Source organism: Conger conger, chromosome 5 (assembly GCF_963514075.1).
Source record: "Conger conger chromosome 5, fConCon1.1, whole genome shotgun sequence".
NCBI lineage: Eukaryota > Metazoa > Chordata > Actinopteri > Anguilliformes > Congridae > Conger > Conger conger.
In genome coordinates, this window is record NC_083764.1 from 5,028,893 (window position 1) to 5,036,921 (window position 8,029).

The window sequence follows — 8,029 nt, forward strand, 5'->3', positions numbered from 1 at the left end:
CATATGCGTGTTTACCCAGCCATTGTATAAGCCGCTTCATGGTGACACTGGCAACGTAGTTACCAGGGCAACCAGCTGTTTTGGCGATTCCCGGGGGAGATGGAACCCGGGAGGTACTGTCTCCTTTACTTGCCGTGTCTGTGAATGAGAAGTGGGTCAGGAGGAAGGTGGGGGAAAAGTGGGAAGTCTTCCTCAGTCCGACATTCACCTGTCAGGAGTGACATTTTATACTGAAACATTTGTTATTTTAATCAGAATGTCAGTGCTCGCAGTCAGGGATGCCATATTTGGGAAGGGGGGGATGGGTCGGGGTGGGGTAGGGGGGTTAGGATGATTCCAAAGGCCCTGACTGACAGGGAGCCTCAAAGACATTGTGCTGGGATGGGGTGGGATGGGCTGGGATGGGGTGGCTTGGGGCGGTGCAGCCCAATGTGAGGTCCTTTTCCTGGGTCCAAATCCCCTGACAGCACCCCTGTTCATGGAAGTACCCAGGCACTGCGACGGAAGACTCAGTTCAATAAGGCGGCAGCTTTGTAAACAGATAACACACAGGGGGCTTTATGTGTTAATAAAAGGCAGGCTCTGAGATAAATGAAAAAAGGAAGCTGTTTTATTTATTGCTAGCGAGAGTACACTTATAGGTGGCCTTAGTCCACTGCCACACACAGACGCGATGCATAACCGCAGCAGGGCGATCTCATGGAGGGCTGTTGTGCTGGATAAGTGGCTCTGCTAAGTGCTTCCAGCTCCAAGGTCGCTGGGTCTGAAGTGTTAAGCAGGATGGCGCCGTTTGACGTGGTGGTGCTTTCCTTCTTCACGCAGAGGAAAAAATAAGATTCATTCCGATGAATCAGCAGGTGCAAATCATTGCCTACCAACAGAAAAAAAACTAAAAAAGAACATATAGACTAATAATAGCTTCAGTCAGAGCAGGGGCATACTCTGAATGCACTGGTGTGGTCTGGACTGTCAGTCAACAGAGAACTAGGGGCTGCAGTAGGCAAACGCAGTGTACAGTACTGTACCGTGATAAATGGTACACACAAGCTACTCTACTTGGAGAGGGAGAGAGAGACAGAGGGTGAGAGAGAGACAGAGAGAAATAGATAGAGTGAGAGATGGAGGGAGAGAGAAGGGGGGAGAGAGAGGGAGAGAGAGATAATGACAGACAGAGGGAGAGCGAGTGTGTGTGTGTGTGTGTGTGTGTGTGTGTGTGTGTGTGTGTGTGAGAGAGAGAGAGAGAGATTTACTGCAGGACTGGACAGGGCATCTCACCTGCTCACTCCTCTCCCCAGCCTTCCTGCCTGTGAGCCTCTGTCAGAACCTGATTAAAGTGATACACCTCATTCTCTCCTCTCCCCTCTCCCCTCTCCCCTCTCTCCTCTCCCCTCTCTCCTCTCTCCTCTCCCCTCTCCCCTCTCTCCTCTCCCCTCTCCCCTCTCTCCTCTCCCCTCTCTCCTCTCTCCTCTCCCCTTTCCCCTCTCCCCTCTCTCCTCTCCCCTCTCTCCTCTCTCCTCTCCCCTCTCTCCTCTCCCCTCTCTCCTCTCCCCTCTCCCCTCTCTCCTCTCTCCTCGCTCTGTAGCGCCCAGCCCAGCCCAGCCCAGCCCAGCTCTCCTTGGACACTGGGGTCGGGGGTGTTTTCATAGCGTGTTTGTTCAGCAGACGTACCCTCGTACCGCGTGTTCACAAAGCTAACCAGTAAAGAAAACATCTTCATTACCAGGGCTGGGAACTGATTCACGCTGGTTCAGGCTGAATGCCTCGTTTAAAGGGAACTCGGCCATTTAAAAATGCATATAACAAAGGTAAGAAAGAACAAGAAACAAAGTAGATATATTCTTAATTTACCATTATTTGAATCTTTTGTTCGTTTTTTATTTTAGTGGACATTAAAGGGAGTAACGGCTGCATCCGTGACACTCAAACCTGTAGGAATGACGAGTCGAATGATGAGCTAAATGACAGATCAATTGATTAATGATCAATGTATTTAATGCATCATAATCACATTTATGATCTCACACCTTAAAGGGTTAACCCACAGAAACAACACACTCATACTCAGTGAGCACATTATTAGGTGTTTTATCATACTTTATTTTTTAGACTTATTGGTCTTCTGCTGATGTAGCCTGTCCACTTAAGAGGTTTTTTTTTTTTTAGGCCTTTTTTCAGCTTTATTGGACAGTATATAGTATAGAGAGACAGGAAGAATGGGAGCGAGAGAGAGGGGGAGACATGCGACAAATGTCAGACGGTCGGATTCAAACCACCAACGTCGCGGCTCGCAATGAGCATGCGGTCAGTGCTCTACAGGCTGCGCCACCGAGACACCCCGTCCACTTCAGAGGTTTGACACGTTCAGAGACGCTCTTCTGCATAACGCTGTTTGTAAAGTGTGGTTATTTGCGTTCCTGTCACCTTCCTCTCAGCTTCGACCAGTTTTTCGCACCATTCTCTGCAAACTCCAGAGACTACACTGCCAGGAGATCAGCAGTTTCTGAGATATTCAAACCACCCTGTCTGGCACCAACAATCATCCCACGGTCAAAGTCACTTAGATCACAATGATCCTTCCCATTCTGACATCTGGTACAGGTCTACGTAATAGCATGCCCAGTGAGTGTACAATAAACATTCCATTCTGTAAAAATAAAATGTTCAGTGGTACATTTTTAACAGTTTTTTTTAAATCAAGTAAATTCACAACTCTTTTTGAGGGGCCCATAATTCTGCTGAGAATGGAAATAGAACCATCCCTTCCTGTGACTGCCAAGGACCCATGTTTGGTACTTGGCATTTAATTCCAGCCATGTTAGATGTCGGGCATACGGTCATGTAATTCGCCCTCTCCATGGTAACGTAATGTATTCAGATAAGATTTGCATGACCTGAGTGAGGCAGCCGTTCTGCCCTCATTCTTAAGTCTGCCAGGGAAATTTCATATGCTAATACGCCGAGGCAGTCTGCCTAACAGAAAATCTCAGCTGCACAAAATGGCTGCCAAGTCAACTGCTCTTCCTAATACTTGTAATTCCTATTACTTTTGATGACAGCCTCATTGATAATGTCACAGCATAATAACAGATTTTACATACATTGTTTTATCGGTTAGAACTTACTGTGCAATAATATTTATATATTCTTATATTAATAAGAACACAATAACACAATGTCTTCCTAACACAATATTTCAGCTACACAAAATGGCCGCCAATTCATCAGGGATCAATTTCTCTTCCTGATACTCCTCATACTTTTCATTACAGCATCATTGATAATGCCACAGTATATTCACATATTTCATATAATTTTTTATCAGTTACAACTTACTCTACAATAATATTTGCATTACCCAGTCGTGGACTTCGTAAATGGTGCCATTCCTGAGAATTATTTTTAACTTGATTTGTGAATTGTTCATATGGTTGGTATCAGGGTGTGGAAATAAATCTTCAACAAAAACAATATCCGAAGAAAAATGTGTAGATCCAAAAATAATAGTCTTTTTGGCTGCTTTATTCCTCAACAGATATGAAATGTTAATATTCATAGTTTTATGAGTGTGGCTCTGACAGATGAATGTCTTTTGGAGGCAGAGGAAAGCTCTTTGTTAATTAAAACGCAGGTGGAAACAGATGGTGACACACAGCAGACTCGAGTCGGAGTGCTGCTGGCAAACAGTTTACAGTAATCTGTCTGAGAGGATTAGCCCGTGTGTGATGTCACTCCAGATCCCCTGACCTCGGGGGATCCCGCCAAATCTGGCAACCGGCAGGATGACACTCCTGAGAAGCACCTCGACTGGCGTCCAAACCAACAACTCTCCAAACAATGGAGCAGCACAGCAAGGACTGGACTCTACCCCCCCATACAGTTACCATATTTTAAAATTAACTGAAAATTTAATATGGTAATACAATTTTGGGGGATACACAATCTAATTAGACAGGTGAGTTGTGCTCCTGACTTCGACCCTGACCGGGGCACTGGAGTTGGTCCTCGGGTGCTGTGCTGGTGATCACTGCTCCCACGTAGCTAAGATGGGTGAGATGCAGAGGTGAAGTATATCTCAAATCTCTGGCAAGTGGCAAAACTGAATGAATTTTCATTTTCTTACACAGCAGACAAATAAATAAATTCTAAATGAGGAAAGAAGTCAGTTTAACGTCTCTGGGAGAGCTTACGAGATCTTAGAACATGCTAGTTCGCGGAGCTTTCTTTTCCTACCGTGTCGGCGAGAGAATAAAACGACTTAGCCGAAAGGATGACTCACTTCCCTCAGCAGATTTAAATAGAAACATTTAAGACGCACCTCTGTATAACTGCAGTGCAATCACTCCTGCAAAGCTGACATCAAGGGCTTCACAGTTCTTGCTTTAACCGTATTGTCTCAGGGATAATGAGAAAGAGACTCAGTCCCGATTTCTCCTTACTGGTGGTAGAGAAATCGTTGTTAGGGGCTCCACCAATCATGTCATAGTGCACTGGTGTCATAGCAACCAACAGAATGACACCAATGGCGGCTATACTTCCAGGTTCTCTGTAGCTAATGGCAGGTATTATCTATGAATCAACATCTGTGTTCTTTTCAACACCTTCCATGATCTGAGCTTTTCTCTGGGTACCAGTAAAGTTATATCCTCAAAATCATATCTGTGTTATGTCTCTGTCTTTATATTTGGTTGTTTTAGGAGAGGAAAATGCCGGTAAGATTGTGTTTGACTATGCTATTAAAGCATTTTATGACACAATCACAATGTCCTTTGCATCATTTTATGAAAAAACACCATAAATAGACCCCTAATTCCATCTAAGTTTTGTCCTTCCTGACAAATTAACAAGCATCAACAACAAAAATGCCCAAACAAACCATTTCTGTCACTTTTTGGGTTAGCCAGTTCGAAAACACGTGTCTCTATTGTGCAGTCAAACGCACATACAGACAGATACGGCTGATTCTGCAGGGTGAACATTTGAATGTGTGCAGTGGGGCAAGACAGAAAGGCATTCTGGGACGAATCGTAAACATGTCACGTGACTGTGACATCGTGTTGGTCGTGTTCCTGAAGAACGTGGCTCATTGCCTGAGCTGGGAAGTGGGTTAATGGGATGTATATAAAACATGTATTACCCCCTGGGAGCTGCAAGCCCATCCATTCAAACATGGCGACCTCATCTTCCTCTCTTTCAGGAAGAGAGACGTTGGGTGTGTCCCAATACTCCTTTCCTTCACTTGTCTACTCCTATCTGGAAGTATGGGGAGAGGAGAGGAGTGGAGGAAAGGAGGATGCATTTTTCGAGAAGCAGCCTTTATAATTTACAGCAGAAGGCATCAAATCTGACCCTTGAATCCAAATCCCTGGTTTTCTTTTCTCCCGGGTAATTAACTGAACAATTGGTCCTACTGATTGGCCAGATTGTCTTCACATCTGACAGCCAGGTAAATTAATGGGAGGGTGGGAAAACCAGCAAGTCTCGGCCCTTGAGGACTGTTATTTGAGGAACATTTGCCGTCGATCACAATTATTGCAATAAAAGGTGAGTAGAATTCACAATGACCAAAAAGAATAGCAGTCGGGATGTATTCATCGTTCTTTGTGTGAGGGTCCGAGATAAAAGGTTATCTATGCATAGATATAAATGTGTACTTGATTTAATTGTGACCAAACGTCAAAAGTAAAACACAGCACTGTAAATTCACTGCAGTGTGGGACCTGTCGACTGGATGAATTCTTCTCCAGTGGTCTCCTTGAAGGCAGACATGGGAGCCCTGCTTTTAGGAGCAGACATCCATTAGTTATGCCTTGGTAGAGTAAGGCGTAACTAATGGATAGAGCTCTATGTGCATCAGTGGAGAAGAAGTAACATTACAGTAGATTTGAGTTTCACTCTCTTAAGATATGGCGGCAGGGGGATGGCGTGTGACAGGCTAAATGAGTGGATTCCTTAATGGAATAAAAGACGAGGCTTGTAAACACGTCTCTCTTCCTTTCTCAAGACCGCTCATGCGTTTACACATCATTGACGGCGTGTACATACTACAACATTCAGGCCTTATTTCTCTACGCTACAGTAGCACGGCTGCTTTATTGCTATTGCGGACTCGTCCTTCCTATCTCCTTACTCAATCATTCGTGTTAAGTTGCCTTCCAAGCGCACCGGCTGATTATTCAAACGCGCAGGGAGGGCGTTAAATCAGCAGCGAACAGAAATGTGCCCGGCGCCGGGAAGCGGAGTGCTTCTTTCAGCAGAAATGAAATGCTTTCTCTGTTATTTCTCCCCGGGAGCTGTCAAGAGTTCTGTGTGATTTATAGTCACGCAATTGATTCCTCTTTTCTGGCTGCAATGTACAAAGCAATCTGCTGGCGTTATAAGGACTGGAACAGTGAGCATTTGACAAACACAACAGTCATAAATATTCACACAGAGTATCAATAATATTTTATTCTAGTTGCATTCCATGTTTGCTGTCTCTAGGGCTATGAGATTAACTGGGTAGAGGAAGGCTATGTAATGGACACATTGATTTCTTAATTGATCTGGTCAGACAGACATTTAAATGTTATTTTTTATGATAACGTTATTTATTATGAATGGACTGTTCACTCCTGCAGACATCACCTTAATAACTGTATAGATTTGGCATTTTATTCCAGATAACTTTCATTGACAGATGTATTTCAGAGAAAGTAGACATTGTTGAGCAGCCTACTCAAATTACTGCATCCATAGTCTTTAGTATTTTACCGTGAATCCGAAGTGACAGAATAACAAATCGGCGCATCGTGTCCCTGTGAGATGGGATGCCAGGCCTGCTGTTTGAATTTCAACATCGCCCGTCGTATGCCTTTTTACACGACATGTTCACTGTATTTCGGGTGTCATTCCTAATGTATTTTCAACAGTAATAAGTTACAGTAAAACAAAACCGTTACGCATCAATTCGTAGTCTCAAAGTTCCGTTAGATTTTTTTTTTTTTTTTTAAGATGAGTTTCAACGGCATCGCCTGGAGCGATGCGTCAGCGTTCCACGGCGCTGGTGCTCACCCCCCGGCGTGCGCGCTCCTGAGCAGTGCGGCGAGAGCGCGCCTGGTGTGCGTGTGCGCTCAATCCCGTCATTTGCCATTCTCCTCGCGTTCACCTTGCAGTCATTTATTCAGCCTTGGCGCTGCACCGTCGGGCTGGAAAACTGGGTCACGGAATTTAAAGAGGCAGCAGATCCCCCCCCCCCCTTCAGTTTAGCTTCTCACCATCCAAGCGTGTGCCTGCAGTGTAACAACGCTGTTTAAGGCTCTGAAAATGTCATATTAAATAAAAAATATTTACCCTGCAAGACTTGCTGACAGAATACACAGTGACATATGTTTAAGCTTTCCCTGTGATTTCCCAATCATATTATTTATGGATTACCTAGAGCTTCAAGAAGATAATTTCATATAAAAATTTTGGTAGCTCGCTCTTGCAACAGAAAAACAAACAAGATGCGCTTCAGGCAGGAACCGGATAGAAGCAGAGGAGAGGAGATTGATGCGAATGCCAGGCGACCTTCCCGAATCCCGGAGGACCGCCGGGGCTGATGGAGATTGATATGGGAATTCCAGAGGTCACCTTCCCAAAACCCCCCGGAGGATTGAGGCGTTTGATGTTCTGCCAGGCGTCCCACCTGCCCACAGTCACTGGATGCCATCAGATGGAGTGAGTGGCCATATTGTACATGTCACTCATTTTAACAGGGACCGGGACCGTGATGATGTCACCCCGTGGTGATGATATTCACCTCGCATTCTGAGGGGTCCAGATTAATCCCCCAGCATTTAGAAACAGTATATCCTATGGCCACACGGATTAGTGTCCAATTACACCTGACATTTCTGAAGGTCAGACCATTCCGATGGTGGACTCGGTGACTCCGATCGGTGGAACGAGGACAGCTGAAAATCCCGTCTCCCTCATGGGGCTCTAGCCAAACTGCATCCTTCATTTCATAATCTAAACCTGTAAGGCGTGGGATCGCAGAAAACGTCGC